This window comes from Canis lupus, chromosome 16 (genome assembly GCF_003254725.2).
Source record: "Canis lupus dingo isolate Sandy chromosome 16, ASM325472v2, whole genome shotgun sequence".
In the NCBI taxonomy this organism is placed as follows: Eukaryota; Metazoa; Chordata; class Mammalia; order Carnivora; family Canidae; genus Canis; species Canis lupus.
This window is the reverse complement of record NC_064258.1, coordinates 55,402,990-55,416,510: the sequence shown is the minus strand read 5'-3', so window position 1 is coordinate 55,416,510 and position 13,521 is coordinate 55,402,990. Positions and strand designations below refer to the sequence as shown.

The following is a 13,521-nucleotide window of genomic DNA, read 5'->3' as shown; positions in this document are numbered from 1 at the left end:
AATACAGAGTGAAAATAACATTATGATGTGATGTTACAACTGCACATCTACGGTCACACTCAGAGGCGTTTGCTGGTCATGCAATAATTTCCATTCTACAATGAACTTGTCAAACTCCTCTGTAAGAAATGCAATGATAACACAGAACACATATAACCTGACCTCAAAACGCTTTTGCTAGACTCATGAACTTGGCACTGTTTTCCAAGGTATCAACCCAGGTCCAAATTTGAATTTGAACTGGTCTGAAATCCAGAGTCCACTTCTTCTGGGTCAAGAGATGCCAAGAGCAGACGGTAGCAAAATAGTCATAAAAAGTTATGTTCAGTGGGAGGCTGGGCATTTCCCTTTGGAATAAGAGTCCTTGTTAGTTTGCTTCTCTTCAGTCTTAATGTGGGAGAGAGTGAAGGGAACATAATAAAATCACTGTGGTTCAATCAGGTCTGGATGCAGTTATCGCCGGAAAATAAGCACTTAATTTCCATCTCACAATTTCCAAGCAATGACCAAGACACATCGCTAGCAAGACCCAATACATTCTTATGTTCAGAGAAATATTCTTTCAATATAAATAGAAGAAAAGCATTCGGAAGTGGGGAGCATGACGAGAGGGTCAAACATACTGACTTCAACCCCAGGTCCTCTGCATCATATCCACTGTCAACCCTGACTGCTCACTGCCTCTCAACTGCAAGTGGCCCCCACTCTCCCCAAGGCTGAAGGACCGGCATGTTCCTGGATAGACCCCATATGAAATCCACACTATCCCAATAAAAGATCATGACAATGAACCAGGTTTAAATATCAGTGTCCTCAAGTTTCAGTTGAAGGCCTTATCCCATGAACACACCAGATAGATGGTTCTTCCATACATACAGAACACACACTTCACACAACACAAAATATTTCCAGTAGGGACTGTGTTCGGGTTTGGAGTGAGTGAGTGACGCTGTGTGTATGGGTGTGTGTGCCCATGTGCACCAAAGTTAGGAGACACATCCCTGGACTCCTTCCCCAGAACTCTGTCCCTTCTTGCTCATCCTCTTGGTAGGTCTGGCTCTTCCTGGCACACGCGGGACTTTGGCCACGTCCCCGGCCACCTGAGGTGGGAGCATCCCAGCTGCAGTGGTGAGCAGGTCGACAGTCTGTTGAGGATGATTCTTCGGCATCTCAGGTCTGTATTTGGAGTGGTGAAGGATGACTGCGTTCGCAGGAAGAGCAATTTCTCTTCTCCTGACATTGAGTTCAGGCTTAGGGCGGTTGCATTCTTGGAGGCATCTCCACTGGTCTAATGTCATTTGTTGTCTGGAGGTCTCTTCCCCACGCTCCTCCAACTCAGGATGGTTCACGGAGGGATCCGTTGCCGGCTCTCCTGAGGCCTCACCCACCACCGTGGGGTCTGCCTCGGGAGATGCGAGTCCTCCCTCCTCGACTGACTCCCTCCCAAGGTCTCTCTCCAGATCAGTCTTCTGCATATAAAAGAGGACATAGGCAGGTTGGCGCAGCGCACAAATCACATCACAGGCGCTGACCTTAGCATCATCCATTTTATACCACTGGCCATTTCCTGCCTTTACGAAACAGAAGTAATGTCCGCTGTGGCAACTCCTCCCAGCGTGCACCAGCACGGCATAGAGCACATAAACCAAGGGTCCTGCCCTCTGCTCAGACAGGCAGTGTTGCATGTCAAGGCGCTCAGGATATTGCACCTCCTTAGTCATTTTGTTGCCTGTCAAGTCTGAGAATCGTCTCAAGACCAGGATGAGGACCTTCGGGGAAGTGTGCAAAGTCTACACCTTGGACGCAGGCACCTTCTCCAGACACTTACTACATGGTAGGCATTTTCACCTTCCAGCAGTTCGGGCTTCATCAACTGCTCCAAAGCTTGGCTGACGCTGTGAGCAGCCGCGATGTCCAGGCTGATGTCCAGGTAAGGTTCCAGAGTGCTCGAAATGCCTTGGCAGTGGAGACACTGGATTTGAGACCTCCAGTACCCTCCAAAGAGTTGCTGGATGAGGGTGCTGTCCTGAGGACGCTCAGGGTCTGAGAGCTTGTCCTCAGGCAAGCACGCTTGCTGCATTGCATCCAGAATGAACATGAGATACTCATGGGCATCTTCCTGCTTGTGTCTGTGGAAGGCGGCGAGCAGGAGTGGCAGGGGCCGGAGCACACGTCCAGGATGGCAGAGAACCCGCGTCAGGTGAGCCTGCAGGGTACACAGCATGCAGGATGTCTGCTTCCTACAGGTGGTCCCGTGCTGCTGGGACAGCATGTAGCTGGCGAGGGGCTCTGTGTAGGTCAGACACTGTAGGGTCGCATTCACATAGCAAGTGTTGCCCATGTTCTGAAGCCCGGCTCCCACCTGGGAAAGGCTCTTCCAACTCAGAGGCGTCTTAGTGGGAGGCAGCCCTGCTGATGCGGGAGCCAACGGGTTAGTCGGGGAGGAGAGCGTCTTTGATGCAGGGGATGCCCTCTCGGGCACAGAGGGTCTTCCGTGGACTTCAGCACCGCCTCTCCTTGACCAGCATAACTGGGGTTTGGGAGAGGCGCTGAACTGAGGCTCCTCTGAGGGGTGGAGGTGGGCAGCCTCCATGTCTGCAGAAACAGTGTCCACAAGATACATTCAACCAGGAGCTTTGGGTTGCAAAGGGATGCTCCTCTCACTGTGCCAGTTTCCAAATGTCAGATAGTGACCCTCACCTCCACCTTTCATGGCTTTTGGGCCCTGGGATAAGGCACAAAGTCCTCTAATCCACTCTAATTGCTTGATTGGATTACGGGATTTGGGTGTGGTCCCTCCCTGACAGAGACCATTCAGGTCAGCCCAGCTCCTAATCTTGCCTCCCACAACAGACAGCACCTTCAGATCTTTCTCAACCTCCCTAACTGCCCCTACCTATGTCTAACAGACTTTCTTCAGTGTTTCTATGTTCAGTGGAAATCTTAATGAGTGTCCTTTTTCTTTTTGAGTAACCTCAAGTGAGCCAAGGAGAGTTAGACATTAGTGCTCTAAGACAGGGAAGATCATTCTCCCAAAAGAGCTCAGGTATCACATAGGAACACCTTATCCTCACCAGCCAGAATGTTTGTAGCTGTAACCAATTATTTGGGAATATGGTGTCCATGCTTTGCTTCTACACCTTCATCTCTGTCTACTATGAATCCAATATACAAAGATGATGAAGGTCTTAATGAATATCATTGTCTGTCTAGGTGTGTCTCGGGTCTACAACAAGTGAAATCCTCTGGATGGTTTTATGCTTTTGGGAAACATTCCTTTAAAGCTCCTTTCTGACAGGTCTATATCTTAAATCCAGTGTTATTATGCCTAATTTTAATTTTTCCTCAGGTAATTCTACACCAATATTCTTTATATACTTTTGACTTAATTGGAGTATGTCGTAGGCTTGCACCTTTTTTACACATTATGGTTTTGGCAGTTGTAGATGCAGGGAGGTAGGCACGGGGTTAGCTCGTGGTTTGGAAGTGTCATTATGGCTTATTCTGTTTACAGAATTGGTAGTCTCTGCTGAAAGATTTTTGATTCAACAAGACAATTAATTCCTACTGTGACCATGACCATTTCCAGTGTATGAATTTGAATAAGCCTTAGGAAAGGTGAAAACCTAAGTCCATTTGTCTTCTTTACTAAACAGAGGCCAAGAGAAATTTTGCAAGGCCTTGGTCAGTGACTGGGCTGCACAAGCCCTGGGGCCCTGCTGAATACTTGATGTTCACTTGTCGTCCCTGGACACTGAGAGAATAAAAGTGTCATCTCTTATGCCACCATGTTTTAGGATATTTATTCTGAAACCATGGAGTCTAAAAAAATTTTTGTGTAGGATGCTCTTTATGATATCTCCGTGTTTAACTGAAAGTTTTAATTGACAAAATGAATATTACATCATGAATATCGTCAAACTATGACCCCATTTTTATTGCCATTAGCTCTAAATTGAGCAACCATACAGAGACATGGGGCCTAGGAATGATGTCTTTTGCTGAGTCTCCTCGTGTTGTCCAGAGATCCCATTACTCATTGTTTGACATGAGAAATAACTGTTTGGGAAGGTTTAACAATCCCTCTCTTTCTATAATCTGCTTAAACAAAGCCAGGCACATCCTCTGTGCCTGAGAAAGTACAATATTATTATTGTCTGCTTATCATTGTTTTTTTAATCATCATTCTCATTCTTATTATCTGCCTCAATTAAGTATTTAAACACCTTATGAGTATTCCATGTCAGTTGATTGGCTAGATGCCTGATGAACTTCAGTAGTCTGTTACAATATCCCCAGTTCAACTTTGGACTCTATTAAAAATTTCCTCTTACTTTGAGCAGAAATCTAAGGCTGTGCAATTCCTTTCTGTTGGTCTGAGTCCTAACTGGGGTAGAACAGGTTCAGTGTTTCTTCAGCATGGCATTATCTCAGGTATACGACAGCAATATGTGTTCTTTCTCCTCCTCAAAGCTGTATTTTCCAAGAACAAGTTCCCTTTGGGAGTGACTGCCAGTTCTTTGTATTATTTCTCTTGAGAACATCTGTCACCAAAAACTTTTTCAATCATTTATCTCAAAATACCTTTACTCTCTTCAGCTTAATCTTTGTTCTAAAGAAAAACTCGTTGTCCACATCACCCTGAATTCCAGAATTAAACCCATTATTCATTGATATTTCTTACAGAATGGATCAGCCTCAGGTTTCTTTTATCTTTGCACCTAAAATCTTGAAACTCCACAGCCACATGGCTGTGGTCTATCGTTGCATGTGGCCTATCGTTGACCTGCCTACAGTATAAACAGCACCATCTTTACCTTTTGTTATATATCTGAAACTATTAATTTGGAGACATGAAAACAATCACACATTGGGAAGGAATGTTATTGAAATTAGAAAGTAGACTGCCTCCATCCCAGGAAGACATACTCTGCTTCTAGATATCCTAGAAATGACTATGGCAGAAGGAATTGAATACCCAGTAGGGACACTGTGTAAGTTGTGCAGGGAATCTGAGCTCCCATACAGCTGCTCACGTGACATGTGCTTTTTCTTTTTTTTTAATTTATTTTTTATTGGTGTTCAATTTACTAACATACAGAATAACCCCCAATGCCGTCACCCATTCACTCCCACCCCCCACCCTCCTCACCTTCTACCACCCCTAGTTCGTTTCCCAGAGTTAGCAGTCTTTACGTTCTGTCTCCCTTTCTGATATTTCCCACACATTTCTTCTCCCTTCCCTTATATTCCCTTTCACTATTATTTATATTCCCCAAATGAATGAGAACATATAATGTTTGTCCTTCTCCGATTGACTTACTTCACTCAGCATAATACCCTCCAGTTCCATCCACGTTGAAGCAAATGGTGGGTATTTGTCATTTCTAATAGCTGAGTAATATTCCATTGTATACATAAACCACATCTTCTTTATCCATTCATCATTCGTTGGACACCGAGGCTCCTTCCACAGTTTGGCTATCGTGGCCATTGCTGCTATAAACATCGGGGTGCAGGTGTCCCGGCGTTTCATTGCATTTGTATCTTTGGGGTAAATCCCCAACAGTGCAATTGCTGGGTCGTAGGGCAGGTCTATTTTTAACTGTTTGAGGAACCTCCACACAGTTTTCCAGAGTGGCTGCACCAGTTCACATTCCCACCAACAGTGTAAGAGGGTTCCCTTTTCTCTGCATCCTCTCCAACATTTGTTGTTTCCTGCCTTGTTAATTTGCCCCATTCTCACTGGTGTGAGGTGGTATCTCATTGTGGTTTTGATTTGTATTTCCCTGATGGCAAGTGATGCAGAGCATTTTCTCATATGCATGTTGGCCATGTCTATGTCTTCCTCTGTGAGATTTCTCTTCATGACTTTTGCCCATTTCATGATTGCATTGTTTGTTTCTTTGGTGTTGAGTTTAATAAGTTCTTTAGAGATCTTGGAAACTAGCCCTTTATCTGATAGGTCATTTGCAAATATCTTCTCCCATTCTGTAGGTTGTCTTTTAGTTTTGTTGACTGTATCCTTTGCTGTGCAAAAGCTTCTTATCTTGATGAAGTCCCAATAGTTCATTTTTGCTTTTGTTTCTTTTGCCTTCGTGGATGTATCTTGCAAGAAGTTACTATGGCCGAGTTCAAAAAGGGTGTTGCCTGTGTTCTTCTCTAGGATTTTGATGGAATCTTGTCTCACATTTAGATCTTTCATCCATTTTGAGTTTATCTTTGTGTATGGTGAAAGGGAGTGGTCTAGTTTCATTCTTCTGCATGTGGATGTCCAATTTTCCCAGCACCATTTATTGAAGAGACTGTCTTTCTTCCAATGGATAGTCTTTCCTCCTTTATCGAATATTAGTTGACCATAAAGTTCTGGGTCCACTTCTGGATTCTCTATTTTGTTCCACTGATCTATGTGTCTGTTTTTGTGCCAGTACCACACTGTCTTGATGACCACAGCTTTGTAGTACAACCTGAAATCTGGCATTGTGATGCCCCCAGATATGGTTTTCTTTTTTAAAATTCCCCTGGCTATTCGGTGTCTTTTCTGCTTCCACACAAATCTTAAAATAATTTGTTCTAACTCTGAAGAAAGGCCATGGTATTTTGATAGGGATTGCATTAAACATGTATATTGCCCTGGGTAACATTGACATTTTCACAATATTAATTCTGCCACTCCATGAGCATGGAATATTTTTCCATCTCTTTGTGTCTTCCTCAATTTCTTTCAGAAGTGTTCTATGGTTTTGAGGGTATAGATCCTTTACATCTTTGGTTAGGTTTATTTCTAGGTATTTTATGCTTTTGGGTGCAATTGTAAATGGGATTGACTCCTTAATTTCTCTTTCTTCAGTCTCATTGTTAGTGTATAGAAATGCCACTGATTTCTGGGCATTGATTTTGTATCCTGCCACGCTACCGAATTGCTGTATGAGTTCTAGCAATCTTGGGGTGGAGACTTTTGGGTTTTCTATGTAGAGTATTATGTCATCGGCGAAGAGGGAGAGTTTGACTTCTTCTTTGCCAATTTGAATGCCTTTAATGTCTTTTTGTTGTCTGATTGCTGAGGCTAGGACTTCCAGTACTATGTTGAATAGCAGTGGTGAGAGTGGACATCCCTGTCTTGTTCCTGATCTTAGGGGAAAGGCTCCCAGTGCTTCCCCATTGAGAATGATATTTGCTGTGGGCTTTTCATAGATGGCTTTTAAGATGTCGAGGAATGTTCCCTCTATCCCTACACTCTGAAGAGTTTTAATCAGAAATGGATGCTGTATTTTGTCAAATGCTTTCTCTGCATCTAATGAGAGGATCATATGGTTCTTGGTTTTTCTCTTGCTGATATGATGAATCACATTGATTGTTTTATGGGTGTTGAACCAGCCTTGTGTCCCAGGGATAAATCCTACTTGGTCATGGTGAATAATTTTCTTAATGTACTGTTGGATCCTATTGGCCAGTATCTTGTTGAGAATTTTTGCATCCATGTTCATTAGGGATATTGGTCTGTAATTCTCCTTTTTGGTGGGGTCTTTGTCTGGTTTTGGAATTAAGGTGATGCTGGCCTCATAGAACGAATTTGGAAGTACTCCATCTCTTTCTATCTTTCCAAACAGCTTTAGGAGAATAGGTATGGTTTCTTCTTTAAACGTTTGATAGAATTCCCCTGGGAAGCCATCTGGCCCTGGACTCTTGTGTCTTGGGAGGTTTTTGATGACTGCTTCAATTTCCTCCCTGGTTATTGTCCTGTTAAGGTTTTCTATTTCTTCCTGTTCCAGTTTTGGTAGTTTGTGGCTTTCCAGGAATGCGTCCATTTCTCCTAGATTGCCTAATTTATTGGCGTATAGCTGCCCATAATATGTTTTTAAAATCGTTTGTATTTCCTTGGTGTTGGTGCTGATCTCTCCTTTCTCATTCATGATTTTATTAATTTGAGTCTTCTCTCTCTTCTTTTTAATAAGACTGGCTAATGGTTTATCTATCTTATTAATTCTTTCAAAGAACCAACTCTTGGTTCTGTTGATCTGTTCCACAGTTCTTCTGGTCTCGATTTCGTTGAGTTCTGCTCGAATCTTTATTAACTCCCTTCTTCTCTTGGGTGTAGGATCTATTTGCTGTTTTTTCTCTAGCTCCTTTATGTGTAAGGTTAGCTTTTGTATTTGAGTTCTTTCCAGTTTTTGAACGGATGCTTGTATTGTGATGTATTTCCCCCTTAGGACTGCTTTAGCTGCATCCCAAAGATTTTGGATGGTTGTATCTTCATTCTCATTAGTTTCCATGAATCTTTTTAATTCTTCCTTAATTTCCTGGTTGACCTTTCATCTTTGAGCAGGATGGTCCTTAACCTCCACGTGTTTGAGGTCCTTCCAAACTTCTTGTTGTGATTTAGTTCTAATTTCAAGGCATTATGGTCTGAGAATATGCAGGGGACAATCCCAATCTTTTGGTATCGGTTCAGACCCGATTTGTGACCCAATATGTGGTCTATTCTGGAGAAAGTTCCATGTGCGCTTGAGAAGAATGTGTATTCAGTTGAGTTTGGATGTAAAGTTCTGTAGATATCTGTGAAATCCATCTGGTCCAGTGTATCATTTAAAGCTCTCGTTTCTTTGGAGATGTTGTGCTTAGAAGACCTATCGAGTATAGAAAGAGCTAGATTGAAGTCACCAAGTATAAGTGTATTTTTATCTAAGTATTTCTTCACTTTGGTTAATAATTGATTTATATATTTGGCAGCTCCCACATTCGGGGCATATATATTGAGGATTGTTAAGTCCTCTTGTTGGATAGATCCTTTAAGTATGATATAGTGTCCCTCTTCATCTCTCACTACAGTCTTTGGGGTAAATTTTAGTTTATCTGATATAAGGATGGCTACCCCTGCTTTCTTTTGAGGACCATTCGAATGGTAAATGGTTCTCCAACCTTTTATTTTCAGGCTGTAGGTGTCCTTCTGTCTAAAATGAGTCTCTTGTAGACAGCAAATAGATGGGTCCTGCTTTTTTATCCAGTCTGAAACCCTGTGCCTTTTGATGGGGTCATTAAGCCCGTTCACATTCAGAGTTACTATTGAGAGATATGAATTTAGTGTCATCATGATAACTATTCAGTCCTTGTTTTTGTGGATTGTTCCACTGAACTTCTTCTTAAAGGGGAATTTTAAGAGTCCCCCTTAAAATTTCTTGCAGAGCTGGTTTGGAGGTCACATATTCTTTTAGTTGCTGCCTGTCTTGGAAGCTCTTTATCTCTCCTTCCATTTTGAATGAGAGCCTTGCTGGATAAAGGATTCTTGTTTGCATGTTCTTCTCATTTAGGACCCTGAATATATCCTGCCAGCCCTTTCTGGCCTGCCAGGTCTCTGTGGAGAGGTCTGCTGTTACCCTAATACTCCTCCCCATAAAAGTCAGGGATTTCTTGTCTCTTGCTGCTTTAAGGATCTTCTCTTTATCTTTGGAATTTGCAAGCTTCACTATTAAATGTCGAGGTGTTGAACGGTTTTTATTGATTTTAGGGGGGATCTCTCTATTTCCTGGATCTGAATGCCTGCTTCCCTTCCCAGATTAGGAAAGTTTTCAGCTAGAATTTGTTCAAATACATATTCTGGCCCTCTGGCCCTTTCGGCACCCTTGGGAACACCAATTAAACGTAGGTTTTTCTTCCTCAGGCTGTCGTTTATTTCCCTTAATCTATCTTCATGGTCTTTTAATTGTTTGTGTCTTTTTTCCTCAGTTTCCCTCTTTGCTATCAACTTGTCTTCTATGTCACTCACTCATTCTTCCACCTCGTTAACCCTCGTCGTTAGGACTTCTAGTTTGGATTGCATCTCATTCAATTGATTTTTAATTTCTGCCTGATTGGCTCTAAATTCTGCAGTCATGAAGTCTCTTGAGTCCTTTATGCTTTTTTCTAGAGCCACCAGTAGCTGTATAATAGTGCTTCTGAATTGGCTTTCTGACATTGAATTGTAATCCAGATTTTGTAACTCTGTGGGAGAGAGGACTGTTTCTGATTCTTTCTTTTGAGGTGAGGTTTTCCTTCTAGTCATTTTGCTCAGTGCAGAGTGGCCAAAAGCAAGTTGTATTGGGAAAAGGAGAAAAAGAGAGGAGAGAAAGAAGGAAAGAAAAGAGAAAGAGAAAAAAAAGGAAGAAAAAAAACGAAAAAAAAAAAGAAGAAAAAGAGAAAGAAAAAGAAAGAAAGGAGAAAAAAGGGGGGTGGGGGAAGGAAACAAATCAAAAAGCAAAACAAAACAAAAAAAAGAACCACGGGGGAGTATCTTCTGATTCTGTGTACTTTAAGTCCCTTGGCTTCCCCTGGAAGTTGTCAGTCAGTCTAGCTGGTCTTCTGGGGGAGGGGCCTGCTGTGCTGATTTTCAGGTGTTAGCAGTTGGGGGAGCTGCTGTGCCCCTGCCTGGTGCAGGGCTCAGTGGGGGTTGTTTACCCCGTGAGGTCCCAGGAACAACAACCCCAGTGGCGGGGTCAGCTCTGGAAACCTGGATTCAGCCCCCGCAGGAACTCCGGAGCTCTCCGTCTGCAGGGCCTGGAGGCTCCGGGCAGGGCCACTGATCTGCTCAGCTCGGGGCAGGAGCGTCCTCGCTGTCCTGGGCCCTCCCGGCCTCTGCCTGTCCCGGGGGAGGCCGGATCCTGGGCTGTGTCCCGGCGCCCTGTGCTCCGGAGCCTGCGCTGTTGGATTCACGCTCCCGGGGCCGCGAAGCCCCCTCTGCGGAGCCGCCCCCGAGCCCCCCCGAGCTGCTCCGGGTCCCCCCGTGCGCGCTGCAGCCCTTAGGGAGCTCGGCGCACTCTCCCGGGGCGCAGGTGTCTGTTAGTGTCCCCGGGAGCCCGAGGGCATCCCCGCCCTCCTGGGTCCTGCCCCACCTCCCTGCGAGCCCCTTTCCGCCCAGGAAGGTCGGTGCAGCTCCTGCTCCTCCGGGACGGGGCTCTCCTGTCCTGGGGACACTCGCCCCGGCCTCAGCCCGGCTCCTCGCGGGGCCCCTCCCCCTTGGAGGCCTTTGTTTCTTTATTTCTTTTTCCCCGTCTTCCTACCTTGATAGAAGCGCAAACTCTTCTCACTGTAGCATTCCAGGTGTTCTCTTTTTAATTCTCAGGCCGAATTCATAGATTTTCAGGATAATTTGAAGGTTTTCTAGGTAATTTGGTGGAGACAGGTGATTTGGAGACCCTCCTCTCCCGTCATCTTGCCCCTCCTCTGTATTGTCCCTTCTTGATGCGGGGTCCATTTCAAAACCCCCTCACAATAACGGAAAGGGAATGACAGTGTCTGTAGAACAAGATTGATCAGTTTGTGCTGAATTCCCAAATGGCAGAGGACAAAACGTTAAGAATCATCTTCTTTCATATTCCCAATTGAAGTACTGAACCCCAGGGATAGGAAAAGCAAAGAAGTTGACCACAAAATGTGCTCTGAGACACTTAACCTTGTGTCTATGCCTTGAGAGTATAAAAGAAAGCTAGAGAAGGCAGAGGACAAATTTCCTTGGAAAATGTGTTAGTGAGCTGGGATTGGGACCTCACTGTGGCTCTCAAGGGGGACGGGTGAGGAAGACAGCACTTTTATACACAATCCACACAACCCACTCAGGATTGAGGTGAGCTTCAAGAGGCTACTTGGGAAATTCAACATGCCGCCCTGTGGTTCTATACCTGAACGTGTTGACAGGTGAAGAACTCTGGCTGGAGTTGTCCACGGTGGCAGGACAGAAAGATCAGCCATGGGGTCACTACACTTATGATATTAGGTAGGGCAAAAGGGGCATGGCTCCCATGGACCAAGTGAATACCACACAAGATCACTGGGCTGGGTGGCCCGGGTGGCTCAGCGGTTTGGTGCAGCCTTTGGCCCAGGGCATGATCCTGGAAATACGGGACTGAGTCCCACGTCGGGCTCCCTGGATGGAGCCTACTTCTCCCTCTGCCTGTTTCTCTGCCTCTCTCTCTCTCTGTCTCTCATGATTGAATAAATAAAAATTAAAAAAAAAAGATCACTGAGCTGAAACCATCCTAAAGGGAGTATTCCCAAATAATGTGACCTGCTCAATCAAAGGGACTCAGTAGTAAGTCATTTTTGGATACATTGCTTGGGTGGAGGGAAATTCATAAGATCAACTAGAAAGAACATCAACCATTCATGAAACTGTGCAATGCCACGAACCAACAGAAACCTTGCAAGAACACATAAATGTGCTCCCCCAAAGAGATCTACCTTGGAAGACTGCTGGACTCATTTATTTCAGTGTGTCACAAAGTACCACAAAAGTTAGCTGCTTAAAGCAGCACACCCTCTCTCGCAGTTCTGTGGGTCCAAAGTCCAGGCATGGTGTATCTGGACCCCGTGCTCAGGGTTTCAGGAGACTGACAGCATGGGGTCAGCTGGGACTTTGATCTAATCTGAGGCAAGAGATCCCCTTGCATCCCCCTGGGGCTGTTGGGAAAAATTGTGTCACCTGTGGTTGTTGGGCTGCAGTGGGTTGCTGTCTTCTTGCAGGATGTCGGCCAGGTATTATGCTGAGCACACAGAAGTTGCCTGGCATTCCCTGACCTGTGGCTCTTTCCATAAAATGGCAGATTTCTCCTTCAGGGCCACCCAGAGTGTCTCTTGTACTTCAAAACTCCTACTTCTGTCTAACAGCAGAAAAGAAAGAGGAGAAAACCAAGCTATACAGAATAATGCTTTGTTCACCATTGGAATCTAGTTGTTTAAAATTAATTGCAAATTCATTTACGACATAAACATACATAGTGCCATAATTAAACAAGGGAATTATCAGTAGAGAACAGAAAATAGAAAGAAATATTGATATTGAAAGTTAAAATACCTGAAAAAGATTCACTGAATAGATGTGAGAGTATAAAAAATATGACAGGATCAAGAGTCACTGATATTTGACAAGGAAATTCAAATGGTACCTCAGGAAATATCTGTTTAACACAAAAGAAGTCAGTAATGCAGGAAAGGGGGGTGGAGGAGAAATTTAGGAAATAAATAGCAGGGGCACCTGGTGGCTTAGCTGGTTAAGCTTCTGACTCTTGATTTTGGCTCAGGGCATGATCTCAGGATTGTGAATCTGAGCCCAACACAGAGCCTTATTGGAATTCTCTCTCTCCCACTGTCCCTCCCCACCCTCCACTTTAGCTCTCTCTCTCTCTCTCCCACCCTCCCATAGATAAATAAATGCATAATAATAAAAAAGAAAACTATAATAGCAAATGGCGGATGTAAATCCTACCTCATCAATTATGGTATTAAATGCAAATGAATTAAATATTCCAGTTAGAGTCTAAGAGAATGGTTTTTAAATTTTTTTTTTAAAGATCCAACTATATGCTGTGTGCCTGTGTGAAAGGGACACGCTGGATTCAATGAAATGAAGAGGTCAAAAGTAGAAGGATGGAAAAATATGATGGAGCCAGAGACAAGAGAACGCTGTATAGTGATAGACAAGTCAACCGCTTAAGAACACATGACCATTATAAGCGTGTACAAACCTAACAAGAGCCACGAAATACATGAAGT

General features: G+C 44.0%; 2 protein-coding genes and 1 pseudogene across 3 annotated transcripts in view; 1 reads left to right on the top strand and 2 right to left on the bottom strand.

The window, feature by feature from the left end:
- LOC112676069 (uncharacterized) overlaps positions 1-13,521 on the top strand; it is a 446,166-nt gene that overhangs the window by 147,624 nt on the left and 285,021 nt on the right. The gene's annotated exons all lie outside the window — the stretch shown is intronic.
- Positions 1-13,521, bottom strand: part of LOC112666841 (ral guanine nucleotide dissociation stimulator-like) — a 471,056-nt gene that overhangs the window by 176,024 nt on the left and 281,511 nt on the right. The window lies entirely within an intron of this gene.
- Positions 987-2,593, bottom strand: LOC118350932 (ubiquitin carboxyl-terminal hydrolase 17-like protein 6; annotated as a pseudogene).